This window comes from Macaca mulatta, chromosome 6 (assembly GCF_049350105.2).
Source record: "Macaca mulatta isolate MMU2019108-1 chromosome 6, T2T-MMU8v2.0, whole genome shotgun sequence".
Taxonomy (NCBI): Eukaryota; Metazoa; Chordata; class Mammalia; order Primates; family Cercopithecidae; genus Macaca; species Macaca mulatta.
This window is the reverse complement of record NC_133411.1, coordinates 85,046,371-85,062,635: the sequence shown is the minus strand read 5'-3', so window position 1 is coordinate 85,062,635 and position 16,265 is coordinate 85,046,371. Positions and strand designations below refer to the sequence as shown.

The 16,265-nt window shown below is 41.2% G+C and overlaps 1 long non-coding RNA gene across 1 annotated transcript in view; it reads left to right on the top strand.

The window, feature by feature from the left end:
- LOC144341458 (uncharacterized) overlaps positions 1-13,329 on the top strand; it is a 49,647-nt gene extending 36,318 nt beyond the window's left edge. The window contains exons 4-5 of the long non-coding RNA XR_013418389.1: positions 8,055-8,147; positions 11,513-13,329. This is a non-coding gene — a long non-coding RNA (uncharacterized LOC144341458). The remainder of the gene's footprint in view (positions 1-8,054; positions 8,148-11,512) is intronic.
- Positions 13,330-16,265: the final 2,936 nt, after the last annotated feature.

The following is a 16,265-nucleotide window of genomic DNA, read 5'->3' as shown; positions in this document are numbered from 1 at the left end:
CCTGACAAAATGTAAACATAAAACACCATGCTGCCCTCATAAGACTTAGATATATCTTTATGTTTCAAGACTTCCCAAAGACCTCTGCTCTGTGGTTACATTTTTATTGTTGGTTTTTTTTTTTTTTTTCAAATAGGACTTCAAAGGCCCTCCTCTTTACTTAAGAAGCTCCTGGGACCCTTATTCTTACCTGTGCCATCTTTTCCTTTGCTTTCCTTAATATGCATATTTTTCCAAATATCCTGTTTCTAATTTTTGCTTTAAAAATTTTCCTTTTAGATTTTTTCCATTTTAAAAGACAGCCTGTCTTCATAAACTTGCAACCAGGGAGAAAGAAGGTGAACCCCTCCTTCCTCATGCATCTGCCTCAATTGCTTTTTTGGCACAATCAGCTGGCCATTGTGGTATTTCAGGCCCACCACATCTTATAGCAATAATGTGAAAAGTTTAAGAGAATTGTAACCCCGAGGCTATTTGCAAAGTGTTCATTCTGTAAGTACAAAGTTTAAGTGAGTCTGAATGTCAGCTTATCTCAGATTCCCATTTGTAGTTCATTTAAATGACGCATACACTCCATTTATTGCTCTAATCTTCTGCAGGCAGAACTCTGGATTTGCCCAGATATTTCTGGCCCATTTCCAAGCCTCCACATTCCCAGTGATCACCTCCTCATATCTCTTCAGTGGGATCCAAGGTTCTTCTCTCTTTGCCAAACTGCATATTATGTGGGGAGATTGGTGGTGCTAGGGGTTTTCTTTTTGGTTACTTCCTTACTTTCATTAAAAAAAAAAAAAAAGCTGCCCAGCATGGTGGCTCACGCCTGTAATCCTAGCACTTTGGGAGGCTGGGGCGGGAGGATTGCCTGAGCTCAGGAGTTCAAGACCAGCCTGGGCAACACAGTGAAACTCCGTCTCTACTAAAATACAAAAAATTAGCTGGGCGTGGCAGCGTGTACCTGTAGTCCCAGCTACTCAGGAGGCTGAGGTAGGATAATTGCTTGAACCCGGGAGGCGGAGGTTGCAGTGAGCTGAGATTGCGCCACTGTACTCCAGCCCGGGTGAGAGAGTGAGACTCTAACTCAAAAAATAAATAAATAAATAAATAAATAAATAATAAAGCTATGCAGTACTCTCAGGCAGTAGGTAATGAAATACATCTATTTTTTAAAAAATCAAATGCTCAGGGAGTGCCTACTGTGAACCAGGCACTGTGCTTGATCCTGGGGACGCAGTGACAACATAGAAATGATGACAATAGCAGCTGCTCTAGAGGTGCTCACAGTCTAGCAAAGGTGTCATAAAAGAGTGAATTATAGAGCTAAGGTGTAGCCTTTGGAGGTTCAGTTTAACACAATCTCAAGGAAGAGGTTTACATTATTCAGAGATTTACACAGACAACATTTTATTACATCCTTCTGAGGGTCATTTTAACCTCACTGTTAAACTTAAGGCTATTTCCTGTTGTTCTTAGCAATGATGAAGGCCGTTTGCTCAGCATCCTCCTGATGAGAACTCTGCATATATTCCAGTAAACAACCATCAGCCTGCCCTTTCTATTTTTCCTATGAGCCCACTTATGTCTTGAAGGTTTCATTCTTCAGGAGATCTTGCAGAGCCAGTAGACATTGCTGAGCATCTAACTTGTTCCAAGGGGCTTTCTTGGTTCTAGAGAGAATAGAACACTATGATACATTCTGAATAACAGTGGGAAGGGCTTGAAAAAGGGATTTTTAATTTTCAGGGAGGAAAGATTATATTGTGTAAATATAATATGTATTTTATTTTGGATAATGCATTTACTCATTTGGATTATTAGGTTGAAGGAGGAAAGAGGACCTAAGTAATATGTTTTTCACCAGTAACTTTTTTTTTTCAACTGAGTCTGGGTTTTGCTCTGTTGCCCAGGGTGGAGTGCAGTGGTGTAATCATAGCTCACTATAACCTTGAACTCCAGGGCTCAAGCAATTCTCCTGCCTCAGCCTCCTAAGTACATAGGGCTACAGGTGGCATCACCATTCCAAGCTAATTTTAAAAATTTTGTCAAGACAGGGGTCTTGCTCCATTGCCCAGGCTTGTCTCAAACTCCTGGCCTCAAGCAATCCTGTAATCCTGCTTTGGCATTCCAAAGTGCTGGGACAGGTATGAGCCACCATTTCTGGTCCATCAGCAACCTCTAGAGCCCCAATTGTGCTGTTTTGTGCTGTGTCCAAAAAAGGTTAATATCTGACTTTATACAAATAAAAGGTGCTGTTGCTACTAATGGCTGTTGCTTAGAGCGATGGCTGACTTCATGTTAAGCATCTATTAGGACCTGGAATCCTACAATGTCCTATCTTATCTCCCATGATCTAGTTGAATGGTCTCATACTGTTACTACTTCTTTTTCTTTTCCTTTCTTTTTTCTTTTCCTTTCCCTTCCCTTCCCTTCCCTTTCCTTTTCTTTTCTTTCCCTTCCTTCCTTCCTTCCTTCCTTCCTTCCTTCCTTTCTTCCTTCCTTCTTTCCTTCCTTCTTTCTTTCTCTCTTTTTTTTTTTTTTCAAGGTCTCACTCTGTTGCCCAGGCTGGGGTGTGGTGGCGCCATCATGGCTTGCTGCAGCCTTGACCTCCTGGGCTTGGGCAATCCTCCCACTTCAGCCTCCCAAGTAGCTGGAACTACAGGCACATGCTAATATGCCCAACTAATTTTTGTGTTTTTTGTAGAGAGGGGGTTTTACCATGTTGTCCAGGCTGGTCTTAAACTCCTAGGAGCTTAAGCAATCCACCCACCTTGGCCTCCCAAAATGCTGGGATTACAGGCGTGAGCCCCTGTGCCACTCCTTCTTGAAGAAGCTTACTGTTACACACAATAAGCCTAGTTCTTCTACCTTTTGACAACTTTCATATCTTTGAAGGCAGCTGCTTTGCCATTAAAAATTCCCTATTTCCTCAAGAGCTCCTTATATATGATCCTTGCTGCCTTCTTCCCAATCCAATGGGACAATAAGTCCTACATTTCTTTCTTTGCGTATCTCATACATTGGTCCCTTCTTTCTTTCTGTTCCAACAATTTTACCTGCAATTCTATGAAAATGAACTACTTCACCATAGACATGATAAAATGGTTGAAACCTTGGGAAATGTAACAACATCAGACTGATGTTCGTGATTGTCTTTCGGAGGACATGGGAACAAAACAGTGAGTATAATCATTGCCACTCATTCTGGGGCAGGGTTCAATGGGGACATCTAGTTTTAATTTTAGCTACAATTTACAAAAGAGACTGGAGCTTTTGGACACAGGAAAACAGTGTACCTCCTCCAAGTGTAAGGAGAGAGCTAATTCTAGGTGGAGCAAGTGCCTGTTATAGAAACACTTTCGTATTCCTTAGATCTTCTCCCCTCTTCAAAAACCATCAATGAGGCCAGGCACAGCGGCATACACACGTAATCTCAGCACTTTGGGAGGCCAAGGCAGGTGAATAGCTTGAGCTCAGGAGTTTGAGACCAGCCTGGGAAACATGATGAAACCCCGTCTCTATAAAAATACAAAAAAATTTAGCCAGTCATGGTGGTGCACATCTGCAGTCCCAGGTACTCTGGAGGCTGAGGTAGGAGAATCACCTGAGCATGGAGAAATTGAGGCTGCAGTAAGCTGAGATCACACCACTGCACTCCAGCCTGAGCGATGGAGTGAGACCCTGTCTCAAAAAGGAAAACAAAACAAAACCATTAATGGCTCAACTTTGCATAAAATATAGAATCCAAACTTCTGAGCTGCCTTTCAAGCACTAATACATCAGCCAAGCCAATTTTTTTCCTTGCCCACCCTCCCTGAAATAAATAAGCTTTGTACTTTCTTGCCTTTCTTCTTTGGGTAAACCTGTTTTCAACATCAAAACCATCTTCCTTCTCTCTGCCTGGCCAAAAGCAATAGTTCTCAATATTGATTGCCTAACTCAGTTATCTGTTCAACTTAAAAATGAAGAAGGAGGAGAATAAAGGGGAAAAAAAAGGAGGGGGAGAATGAGGATACAGATGAGGAGGAGGGAGGGAGGGGGAGAGGGAGGAGCTGCTAGGTATCATATTTCTAGGGTTATGACCCCAGTACGTATATTTCTTTAAAATGCGTTGAGAACCTAAAATAGATTGAAATAAAATAAAATAGGTTGAGAACCACTGTCCTGCCTATAATGCTCAATTCAAACCCCCACCTCGTCTGGGAAGCCTTCCCTGAGCATGCCAGTGAAGAATAGTCCTTCCTGGTTGCCATTATGAATGAACTCAGTGACACCTAACTTACAGCCTAGATGGCCCTGAGTCAGCTCGGAAGCTGTTTGATGATAAACCCAAGTGATGTTTTTTCTTTTTTTGAGGCAGACTCTCACTCTGTCACCCAGGATGGAGTGCAGTGGTGCCATCTTGGCTCACTGCAGCCTCCGCCTCCCGGGTTCAAGCAATTCTCCTGCCTCAGGCTCCCAAGTAACTAGAACTACAGGCGTGTGCCACCACGCCTGGCTAAGTTTTTTTATTTTTAGTAGAGTTGGGGTTTCTCCATGTTTGGCCAGGCTGGCCTCAAACTCCTGACCTCAGGTGATCCTCCCTCGTCAGCCTCCCAAAGTGCTGGAATTACAGGTGTGAGCCACCGTGCATGGCTGAAGCCAAGTCTTATAACCTGCCATTCTTGGGCCACTAGTACAGCATCTTGTCCATAGAAATCTTCACAGATATTGGCCAGATGCAGTGGCTCATGCCTGTAATCACAGCACTTTGGGAGCCTGAAGAAGGAGGATTGCTTGAGTCCAGGAGTTTGAGACCAGCCTGGGCAATACAGCAAGACCCCATCTCTACAGAAAATTTTAAAATTATCCAGGCATGGTTATTTGCGTCTATAGTTCCAGCTCCTTGGGAGGCGGAGGCTAGAGAATTACTTGAGCCTGGGAGGTCAAGGCAGCAGGGGGCCATAATTGCAGCAGTGGGCCATAATTGCACCACTGCACTCTAGCTTGGGCAACGAAGCAAGACCTTGTCTCGAAAAGAAAAAGAAGAAGAAGAAGAAGCAAAATGAAAAGAAATCTTCATAATGATTTACCAGTTATTGGCTCAAGGCGGCAGGGGCAGGTATAACCAAAAATGGATGTGGAGCATGTAATGGAGGAAAACCAGTGCTGGGGTTTATTACAAGGCAGGATATAAGGGCAGCAGCGAATTCTCTAACACCTTAGCATCCACAAGCAAAGGCAGGCTGCATGAGAGCGAGACGGAACTGCAGAGGAGCCCCCTGAGTCCAGGTAAGCTGAGAGCCGAGTCCTTAGAAGTGGGGAGAGGTGGAGTCATAATCTGTGACAATGCAGAGGGGCCATGAGTTGCATTTTCAGGGAGTTGAGGACATAGCTTTTGTCTGAGGAGAGAGGCTGCCTTCTGGCCAAAGCAGATAACTTGGGTCCAAGAATATTAAAGGAGACCTCCCAGACTTGGACAGAGTGCCGGAAGTGAGGTGAAATACAGGAAGGGAGCTGCCCCAAGATGGAGGTGAATGAGGCATGAAGAGGTTGGAGGGGAAGCAGGCCGGCCTGCCTCACAGAGACAGATGAGCTTCTTGAGTCATGTTTTAATGGTTCCTGAGTTATCTGAGTACCAGACTTACACATCAATTGACTTTCTTCGTTCCGTCTCCTAATTCCCAAGGCACTCAGGCACTTTACAACAGCTGAGCTTGCTGAGCGACTTACTGCGCCGCAGGGAAAGGGCAGGAGTGGGGCCGACTGCCAGGGACGCTGGGCCAGCCAGGCAGGAGTCTCCCAGGAAGACTCTGCAAAAGAGCCTTCTGTTGGGAACTGCCCGGAGTTCCTGTTTCATACAAACCCTTCCATTTCTGTGATTTCACAAGTGATAAATATTTTTTTAAACAGAGGAACCAGATCTTTCTGGTAAAACATTCATGGAAACATTCCTACCCTACCACAGCAGGAAAAGTCCTCCAGCCAGAATATGTGATTAGAAACAAATTAGGAAAACTCAGTCTGCTGGCTCAGGTGGTCCGTCTCGCCTTGATGGGCCTTGGGGTAGTAGGGATCCCTGGGGCTTCTCCACTCAGCAGACCGTGGACCTCAGCGGGGAAACATCCAAATGCCAGCACCTGTGCCTCCCTTCCTGCCCGGAAAATCCTCCATCCCCAGACCGCTCCCTTTAATTCCCCAAACACCTGCTCTGTGATGTTGAGTGTGGTGGGCTTGTAAAGAAGCCTAAGACATAACTATTTCCTGTGTGCCCACTATGAGCAAGTTTTGTAGCTGCTTTGCACAGAGCTCATTCAAATGCCAATCCTTCTAGCAACCCTGTGAGACAGGTCTTACAATACCAATTTGGGGAGAAAATGGAAGTACTGAGGGTTGTTAAACAAGGGACCAAGTGACATTCAGGGGCAAGTGGAAAGAGGAGCTTCCAACCCAGGGCTGTCTGATTTTCATTAATAATAACAGCATTTGTTATATGCCAAGCACTGTTAACAAGCACTCTACACGCATCCACTCAGCCCAACAAGGTAGGAACAATCATCACTTTCCTCCTTTCACTGATGAGGAAACTGAGGCACAAAGAGATCAGGTACCTTGTCTGCGGTCCAAGTAGTACACAGTATGGATGGATTTGAACCCATAGAAGTGGTCTAGATGTTTCTCCACAGTGAGTCCGGTTCGTCCCTACTCTACTTGGCTGGCCTGGCCTGCCTTCCCAGGCTGGTGGCAAAAGACACCATTAAACAACAATGCAGGACACATGGTGTGATAGAAGATTGAAGTTTTAAAATTTTATTATTTTTATTATTTTTTTGAGACAGAGTCTCGCTCTGTCACCCAGGCTGGAGTGCAGTGGCACGATCTCAGCTCACTGCAACTTCTGCCTCCCAGAGTCCAAGCGATTCTCATGCCTCAGCCTCACAAGTAGCTGTGATTACAGGTGTGCACCACCATGCCCGGCTAACTTTTGTATTTTTAGTAGAGACAGCATTTTACATGTTGGCCAGTCTGGTCTCAAAATCTTGACCTCAGGTGATCCACCCATCTCGGCCTCCCAAAGTGCTGGGATTACAGGCATGCGCCACCGTGCCTGGCCCCATTGAGGTGTTTTTTAAATGATTTTTGAAATTTAGGGGTCCTAACAGACATGTATGAGAACCGTGAGGATTTTCTAGTGGCACCTGCACTCTGGGTTGTACTAGCGGGTACAGAAACAGGCCTTGATGGGGGTGGGGGAGGGATTTAAAATTTGAGCAGACAGAATTTTTATTAACATGAGGGAATTCTTAGATTATGAGATTACATGACAAAAGAAAGCTACAAGGCTATAGTATAATCTCAATGATATAAAAAGGCTAAAATGATGGAATAAGATAAATTACAGGTTTTTTAAAGGATCTTTCAATGTTTTGAGTCAAGCAACAATAAAGAAAAATATTTCTACTGGTATATGCTTTTCCTAATTTAGTAAAGTTCAAATATTTTTTGAGCATGTCTTGTGTTGGCAAGTCAGTGTGACACAGGCATCCCTGCATTACCTGCAGAAGTCTGCATTCTGGTAGTGCAGGCCAGCGGGGCTGTAAAGTCTCTATTACGAGTCCAGTCCTAGAAAAGCAGTCTTTACCCAGCCTGACTTGGCAAACTTTTGTAGCAGGCAAAGGTTTATGTCGTGCACTCTCCTACCATTTTCCTTTCACACCCTATCCTATCATCCAGCCAAATTCCTGTCATATAGAAGACAGCTTATTATAATTGTCCATCAGTATCCATGGGGGATTGGTTCTAGGATTCCCTGAGGATACTAAAATTTATGGATGCTCAAGTCCTTTATATAAAATGGTGTGGTATTTTCATATAACCTACACACATCCTCCTATAGACTTTATTTATTGATAAATAAATAATCTCACTCTGCTGCCCAGGCTGGGGTATAGTCACATGATCATGGTTCACTGCAGCCTTGACCTCCTGGGCTCAAGCGATGCTATTGCCTCAGCCTTCTGGATAGCTAGGACTACAGGTGCATGCCACTACACCTGGCTAATTTTTCAATTTTTTTGTAGAGACAGGGTCTTACACTGTTAACCACACTGGTCTTGAACTCCTGGCCTCAAGTGATCCTCCTGCCTCAGCCTCCCAAAGGACTAAGATTACAGGTATGAGCCACTGCACCCAGCATCCTCCTGTATACTTTGCATCATCTCTAGATTACTCATATACCTAATACAATGTAACTGCTATATAAATGGTTATTATATTGAATTGTGCAGGGAATAATGATAAGGAAAAAAGTCTGTACATGTTTAGTACAGATGCAACCATCCATTTTGCAGGGTTGGGGGGAATATTTTGATCCACAGTTGATTGGATACATGAATGCAAAACCTATGGATATATAAAGTGTCAACTGTATTTATGGCACTCAACCTAAGTGATTCCTCAAAGCTGAATAACCCCATTGCTAATCATTAAGTAATACCTTAGACATAATATTTGTCCTTTTCCATTTTTTTCTTTTTTTTTTTTTTTTTTTGAGACGGAGTCTCACTCTGTCGCCCAGGCTGGAGTGCAGTGGCTGGATCTCAGCTCACTGCAAGCTCCGCCTCCCGGGTTCACGCCATTCTCCTGCCTCAGCCTCCCGAGTAGCTGGGACTACAGGCGCCCGCCACCTCGCCCGGCTAGTTTTTTGTACTTTTTAGTAGAGACGGGGTTTCGCCGTGTTAGCCAGGATGGTCTCGATCTCCCGACCTCGTGATCCGCCCGTCTCGGCCTCCCAAAGTGCTGGGATTACAGGCTTGAGCCACCGCGCCCGGCCTCATTTTTTTCTTTAGAGTAATTCAGTGTTCTGTACCTACAAAGAAAAAAGTTTCACCACCTTTCAGTCACACCCTTCCACTTTTGTAGTTTTGCAAGATAAACCAATTGATTTTAATATCATAGAACATGGAAAGTTAATTGATTTGGCTTCAGACTCCACATTGTAACTAACATCTAAAAAACTGTCACTTGTTGAATTTTGGTGTATCAAAGGTGAACATCCACAATGATCTGGAAAGTCTATTAAAATACCCTTTTTTTCCAACTACATGTCTATGGGAAGCTGGATTTTCTTCATATACTTCAACCAAAATACATCGCCACAGCTTCAGTGCAGAAGCAAATATGAACATCCAACTTTTTCCCACTAAGTCATATGTAAAAGAGATTTTCAAAAATATAAAACCATGCCACTTTTCTCACTAATTATTTTTGGTTTTGGAAAATATGGCTTTTAAATTGAGAGAAAAAAATCACATATGAAACTCACAATTTAATGATAATTTTTTATTATTATTAAAAAACGTTTCCAACTTTAATTTTTGATTCAGGGGGCACATGTGCAGGTTTGTTACCTGAGTATATTGCACAATGCTGACGTTTGGAGTATGTAGGATCCTGTCACCCAGGTGCTGAGCCTAGTACTCAACAGTTTTTCAACCCTTGCCCTCTGCCTTCCTCCCCATCTAGTAGTCCCCAATGTCTATCGTTGCCAACTTTATGACCGTAAGTACTTGATGTTTAGCTCCCATTTATAAATGAGAATTAACCATATTTTAAAGTTTACAATCCATGGCTTCCAGTACAGTCACAAGGTTATACAACCACCACTGTTACCTAATTTCAGAATGTTTTCATCACCCCAAAAAGCCTGCAGTCATTAAACAGTTATTCCTCATTTCCCCATCCCCCCAACCCCTAGTAACCACTAATCTGCTTTCTGTCTCTACAAATTTGCCTTTTCTGGACAACTCATATAAATGGACTTGTGACCTTTTTGTCTCTGGCTTCTTTTCATCTAACATGATATTTTCAATTTCCGTTTGTATCTATGCATGTATCTGTACTTCATTCGCCCCCTCCCCCCCAACTTTTTTTTTTTTTTTTTGAGATGGAGTCTCACTCTGTCACCCAGACTGGAGTGCAGTGGCGCCATCTCGGCTCACTGCAACCTCTGCCACCCGGGTTCAAGTGATTTTCCTGCCTCAGCGTCCCAAGTAGCTGGGATTACAGGTGTTCACCACCATGCCCAGCTAATTTTTCTTTTTTTTTTTCAGTAAAGATGGGGTTTCACCATGTTGGTCAGGCTGGTCTTGAACTCCTGACCACTCACTTCAGTGATCTGCCCACCTCAGCCTCCCAAAGTGCTGGGATTACAGGTATGAGCCACTACGCCTGCCTTTATCCCTTTTTATGGCTTAATAATACTCCATTGTAAGCTTAGACTTGGTTTGTTTCCACTTTTTAACCACTGAATAAAGCTGCCATGAACATTTTCCATTTGAACACCTGCTTTCAGTTCTCTTGGATATATGCCTATAAGTAGAATTGTTGGGTCATATTTTAACTCTGTCTTTCACTTGTGATAAACTGCCAAACTGTTTCCCCAGCAACTGCATCATTTTACAACCCCACCAGCCAAGTATGAGGGTTCCAATTCCTCATATCCTCATCAAAACTTATTTTCAACTTACTTATTTTTTATTATAGCCATTCTAGTGGTATGAAGTAGTATCTCATTGTGGTTTTGATTTGCATTTTCCTAATGAGCACTGATGGTGAGCATCTTTTCATGTGCTTATTTTCATTTGCATATCTTCTTTAAAGAAATGTCTACTCAGGTTCTTTGCCTGTTTTTAAAAATTGACTTTTTTAAGAATAAAAACTATTTTTATATTCTAGATACCATACTCTTATCAGATAGGTGATTTGCAATTATTCTCTCCCCTTCAGTGTCTCCCTCCCTCCGTTCCTTTTCTTTCTTTCTCTCTTTCTTAAGACAGGGTCTCACTCTGTCACCCAGGCTGGAGTGTGGTGGTGTTATCATTGCTCATTGTAGCCTCAAATTCTTGGGCTCTAGCCATCCTCCCTCCTCAGGGCGCTGGGACTACAGGTGAGCACCACCGCATCTGGCTAATTAATTTTTTTTGTAAAGATGGGGGTCTCGCTACATAGCTCAGGCTGATCTCCAACTCCTGATCTCAAGCAATCCTCCCACCTTGGCCTCCTAAAGTGCTGCAATTAGAGGTGTAAGACACTGTGCTTGACTTCTTTTTACTTTCTTTTCTATTTTAAACATTTTATTTTATTTTAAGTTCTGGGGTACATGTGCAGGATGCACAGATTTGTCACATAGGTAAACGTGTGCCATGGTGGCTTGCTGCACCTATTAATCCGTCACCTAAGTATTAAGCCCAGCATGCATTAGCTATTTATTCTGATGCTTTTCCTTTGTACCCCCTCTTTTTACTTTCTTAATAATGTTGCTGATGCAACAATTAAAATTAAAAATCAAAATTTTTAATTTTGATGAAGTCCAATTTACCTATCTGTATTACTTCTTGTGATTTTGATGTCATCTCTGAGATTCCATGGCCAAATCCAAGGTAAAGAAGATTTACTCTCGTGTTTTATTCTAAGAGTGCTGTAGCTTCTGCCTTGAGGTCTTTGTTCCATTGTGAGTTCCTTGTTTTATTTGGTAAAGGTCCAACTTACCCTTCCACTTGAGAGTTTCAATGAGTTGATTATGAGATGTTGGCTGAAGAGCAACACTTGGGTAAGTAGACATTTGGTCTCTGCTGAAACTTCCCACTCAGCAAATGTATTTCACCATAAAGTTATCTCAAGATATAAATACAATTAAACCTGGAAATGAGGCTTTTAAAAGCATTTCCTTGCCATGCAATTGCCATAACAAATGTTTGGTTAGGTTTCATTATTTAAAAAATGGTCTGTAATTAAAACATGGTCTTCCTAGCCCTTGGACAACAAACTGTGAGAAAAGAAACTGCTTGGTCTTCCCACTCTGTCACTACCTGAGACGGCCCGAGATAACAATTAAACCAGCATGGTTGCAAGCCTGTACTTTGCTAAATGCTGTAAACTATTGCCATTAATTTCCATGAAGATGTGAAGATGTGAGATTTGAATTTTAAACAATATAATAAAACTGAATTTGTTAAAGTTCTACTTAGGCGTATAAACAAGCATTATTAAATGGCATTATTTTACACTACTGAAGATGAGGGAAGTGCATACATTTTCTCAAAGTCATTTTATGAGCTTGTTTTTTGAGGAATACAGTAAATGCACAGCCTCTCACATTGAAGTGTTAGCAGGTTGCACTGGCATTGCTGTCTTTAGGTGCTGACACATTTCCTGTATTTACAATATTGTTGTGAACTTGGAAGATTTGGGGAAGGGTTCTGGTCTAAGAGAAAGAGAAGCTGGGCTTCTGGGCCACAGCCAGTTTCAGACAAAGATAAGAATGACTTAACAATTTGTTTTCTACGTTTGCAATGTTTCTCCTAAATTCCTTTTGTGTTATCAGTAGACATGGTAGTTGCTTTTTCTTTTGAGGTCTCTGAGGTTAAAATGCACTTAACAACAATTGTTTATTTTTGGACATGCATATCATACTGTCTTTCATCCGATGCTGAAGTGGCTACTTTCTATCAGGTCAAAGAAAGTTCAGGTTTCTAAGAGAATTTTGCACTGACAGAATCCCACATTAGGAAACAGAGATGGTTTCAGATGTAACTTTATTTTTAGGATGTGTTTATCAATTATTTTTTCATGTTAATTTGATCCCATTAGCAATCAATAAATGCATTAAGAGTTGCCCTGAAACTCTATTTGACTTGAGAATCAATAATTCCATTAGGATTGGAGGGCCTGTTCTGGTTTACAAACCTATGATGGTTTCTAAAGTAGTAGTCTGTATAATTGCAAAAGATTAACTCAAAAAAAGTGAATTTCTTTTTCTGTTGTTATTTTAGTTATTGAATTAACCAATGTAGTGGTGTCCATCAGGAATACTGATTTAGACCACTGGTGCACTTTACGTGCCTTTGAAATACACAACGATATCTCACTCACTCCAACCTGGAGAAACTTATAAAGAGCTAGTGTCCCGGGCTCCACCAGAACCTGGATCATGAAGTCCCGTGGGAGAGTGTTTCTGCTAGTCTGTTAGCTGATATTTTTCATTAAGCTAAGCTGAAAAGCATTCAGTAAGATTTATCAGCACAATTTAATGTTGGTGTAGTCGGAGTTTTTGAGACAGAAGTTGACCAAGGAAAGTATAGCTGAACCCAATTACACAATCTGGTGGCAAAGGAAAGGATTTGACACTGTCTTTAGAGTTCTGGGAGGGAAGCTCCAATTTTGCCTATCCCATTGCCTGTGGTCTTTTCCACTCATATGAAGAATATGTCCCATTCACCGTGGCCCCCACCAGAATCCAGCCCCTTATCCATGTTTGCTGCTTCCATGGCCTGGACAACTTGCCATGCATCACTCAACCTCAAAACCTGGACATCATCCTTAACGTCTTTTCCCCTCAATGACTGCCAATGAGTGCTGCAAGCTCACTGCCACCACTGATCCTGATCCTATCCCCACTCTCCTGGAAGACCAGTCTTTCCATTCTTGGTCTTGCTCCCATTTAATGCATCTCTTCACAGAGCAGACAGAGAGATCTTTCTAAAACAAGATCAGATCATTCCTGGGATTTAAAACCCTCAATGGCTCCCTAGGGCCCTCAGTTCAAACTTTGTAATGTGACTCCTAGGACCCTTGGTGGCCCCACTAACATCAACCTTACCCCTGAGTTAATATCTTCTCATTTTCCCTCTCTTTGTGTCTTCTGCCATTCTCTCTGATGCTTCAGGGCTTTTGTGCCCTACCTTCTACCTCTCACCTTGTTAACTCTTACTCCCTAGAGAACCTTCTCTGATTCCATTCCCCACCCAGCATCTGTTTCCAGTGTGGATGCCCCCTGCCTCACCCCAGCACCTGCTGTTTAGCGTAGAGCTTTTGCCTAGTTCCTTCTCTCTCACCTAAAAGCCTGAGTGTCTCTAGTGGACCAGGATATACAAACTCTACCCCTCGACGTAGCACAGTCCTTAAAGGCATTGAGTGTTAAGTGAATACTATGTATTACTTTATTTAATTCTGGTCACACTGGCAATTAAAATATACATTGACCTTCACTGAACCACATAAATTCACTGGATTTTAAACTCCTTGAGGATGGAGGCCTTGCTTACTTGCCTTTGCATCCTTCTCACACACACAGTAAGTGTTCAGCAAATGTTCACTGAAGTTGCTCCTAGTTGTTGAGAACACAACTGTTTCTATCATTTTTACCTTTATTTCATTTTTTAAAAATTGAGATCTATTTTACATACCACAAAATTCACCCACTTAAAGTCTACAGTTCAGTGGATTTTAGTATACTCACAGAGTTGTGCAACCATCACTACAATCTGATTTCAGAAATTTTTATCACCCTAGAAAGAACTCGGTACCCATTAGCAATCATTCCACACTGCCCTCCACCTCCCACCCCCACCCTAGCCCTGGGCAAACACTAATCTGTTTTCTGTCTCTTTAGATTTGCTTTTTCGGGACATTTCATATAAACAAAATTGTACAATATGTGGTCTTTTGTGACTGGCTTCTTTCACTTGGCATAATGTTTTCAAAGTCCATCCATGTAGTAACATGTTTCAATACTTCGTTTCTTTTTATGGCTGAATAATATTCCATTGTATGTATTTACCATGTTTTGTTTGTTCACTCATCAGTTGATGAACACTTGGGTTGTTTCTACTTTTTGGCTATCATGAATAATGCTGCTGTGAATATCTGTGTATAAGTTTTTGTATGGACATGTTTTTCTTTCTCTTGGATATTTACCTAAGAGAGGAATTTCTGAGTCATGTAGTATAATAATCCTAAGTTTCATCTTTTGAGGCATTGTCAAAATGTTTCTCAAACTGGTTACACCATTCACAGTCCCACCAGCAAACAAAGTATAACAATTTCAATTTCTCTACATCCTCACCAACACTTGTTATCTGTCTTTTCTGTTTTAGCCATCCTAGTGTGTATCGTGTGGTACCTCATTGTGGTTTTGGTTTGCATTGCCCTGATGATGAATTATGCTGAGTATCTTTTCATGTGCATATTGGCCATTTGAATATCTTTTTGGAGAAATATTTATTTATGTGCTTTGCCATTTTAAAAATTGGTTTGTCTTTTTATTGTTGCTCTGTAAGAGTTCTTTATATATTGTGGAAACAAGTCCCTTGTCAGATACACATTTTGCAAATATTTTCGCCCATTTTGTGGGTTGCCTTTTCACTTTCTTGATGATGTCCCCTTGTCACACACAAGATTTTAGTTTTAATGAAGCCCAATTTATATATATTTTTTCTTTTGGCATTTATTCTTCTGGTGTCATAGCCAAGAAATTATAGACTAACCCAACATCATGAAGATTTACTCCTATGTGTTCTTTATATTTTTATCGTTTTAGCTTTTCTGTTTAGGTCTATGATAATTTTGAGCTAATTTTTTAAATTGTACGAAGTAGGAGTTTATATTCTTTTGCATATGTTATCCTGTTGTGTCAGCACCACTTATTGAAAAGACTCTTCTTTTCCCATAGAAATGTGTTGGCATCCTTGTTGAAAATCATTGACCATAAATGTAAGGGTTTATTTTTGGGCTCTCTATTCCGTTGATCTGTATATCTATCCTATGCCAGTACCACGTTGTTTAGACTCTTGTATCATTTTTAAAAAGCAGTATAAGAAACCTATGTAACTGGCAAGTTGGGAAGGATAGTCTCCTTGACTAGAAGAAAATCCTTTTTGCAAGAGTATGGGTGTCAGTGGGAGGTAACAAACATCTATTGAGCACCTACTTTTATGTTAGGCATTGTGGTAGATACTTTTACATACATTGTAATAATAATAATAATAATAATAATAGTCAGAACAACTCCATATAGTAGGTAACATTATCCCAAATTAAAGGTGAAGAAACTAAGATTTGTAGAGGTTAAGTAACTTGCCTAAAATCATGTAGTAACTGGTGGAGGAAATGTAATTTGTACACACTCCTAGCCTTCCAGGGCCCATAATCTTTTCCTATCAAGAAGATTTTGTCACTACACATCTAGAAAACATAAACATCTATGAAGCATATCTGAATGTAGTGTAGAGAACTGAATTAATATCAAATATTTTTCTCATGACACTGGAAAAAACAGGCATTTATAACTATTTTGAGACAGTTGTCTTAGAACAAAATTTCATGGGATATTTAAAGAAATCACTTCTGAACTATAAAACTAGTTTTATGGTTCATTTTAATTTCACAGCTTATGTTATTCTCATTTATATGACCTCAAAAGTGATTGAACGTTATTTTGTATAATTAGCATA